Source organism: Dromiciops gliroides, chromosome X (assembly GCF_019393635.1).
Source record: "Dromiciops gliroides isolate mDroGli1 chromosome X, mDroGli1.pri, whole genome shotgun sequence".
Taxonomy (NCBI): domain Eukaryota; kingdom Metazoa; phylum Chordata; class Mammalia; order Microbiotheria; family Microbiotheriidae; genus Dromiciops; species Dromiciops gliroides.
In genome coordinates, this window is record NC_057867.1 from 15,650,702 (window position 1) to 15,652,049 (window position 1,348).

Below are 1,348 nucleotides of genomic sequence, written 5' to 3' on the forward strand. Positions count from 1 at the left end.
TTACATACATATTTATATTTATATATATGCACATGTATATGAACAAATATATCTTATGTATTAGTATTTATTTTTCTCATGCATTTACATTGAGATTATTTATCCATTTGGAATTTATCATAGTATGTGGCATAAGAATTGGCCTAAAACTGGTTTTGCCAAATTTCTTTGATTTCCTTCCCCCCTCACCCCAGTTCTTGTCACGTAAGGAACCCCTTCCCCAGAAGATTGTATTCTTGAGTTTGCTGAATATTAGATACTTGCATGCATTTACTTCTAAGTCTTACTTAGTTAATCTGTTTTACTAATATACTTTAATACTTTTTTCATTATTTTCCTGGATATTCATGACTTTTTATTCTTCCATGTTAGTTTTGTTATAATTTCATCTAATCCTTTAAAGTATCCCCTTGTTAATTTGATTATTGTAGTACTAAGAGAATATGGAATGTTTCATGGATTTGCATGTCATTCCTCTACAGGGTGCTGCTAATCTTCTCTGTTTTATTCCAATTTTAGTATATATGCTATTTGAATAAGTAGAGATAATAACTGTAATAATAATTTCATTAAGAAGTGCCTATAAGATTTATTAGTGGATGACATTCAAACATTCTAGCACAGCATTTTAAGACATCTGGAAGATGAATGACAGCTATAATAGGACACCAAAGCAAAGTATAGTCTGTACCCAGTATATATTGTCTGAAAAAATTGGGGGTGTTTAGCCTGAAGAAGACAAGTTTCAGGAGGGTCATGAAAACTGTGTTTAATTACTGAAGAGCTGTCATAGGGAAGAGGAATTCTATTTGTTCTATTTGAACCTATAAAGCAAACTTAGGAACCATAGGTCAAAGTTGCATTGGGATTCATCTAAAAGTGGAATGAATTGCATTCTGGGATAATGGGTTGCTACTTATTGGAAGTCTTTAAAGGCTCAATGACCACTTGTTAGAGATGCTGAAGAAGCAATTCTGATTTAGGTCTGGGTTGTAATAGTTGGCATATGAACTCCTTTTCGACTTTGTGTTTTTCTAAATTTTTTCCAAATAAAATCAAAATAAACTTTCAACTAGATATTTTAGAAAAAATATTTATTTTATGTAGAATTTCTGAAATAATCCCCAAATGGCTCCTATTTCTACAAAGTACACTCAAAGTCATGGCAGTAGTTTACTCACATTATAGCCATTTCCAAACATCCTTTTGCAAGTGGATACTATGAAGACAATGAATTTTGTTATCTCTGTTTCAACACATTCATTCCACTGTAGCTTTAATGATTAGAGCTTGTTCACATTCCACAAGAAGCCCAATGCATCTCTCCTTGCATATGTGTGTGTGTGTG

General features: G+C 32.0%; 1 non-coding gene across 1 annotated transcript; it reads right to left on the reverse strand.

The window, feature by feature from the left end:
- Nucleotides 1-437: 437 nt before the first annotated feature.
- Nucleotides 438-543, reverse strand: LOC122734236. Its single transcript, XR_006354038.1, has one exon. It is a non-coding gene; the product is annotated as a U6 spliceosomal RNA (small nuclear RNA).
- Nucleotides 544-1,348: the final 805 nt, after the last annotated feature.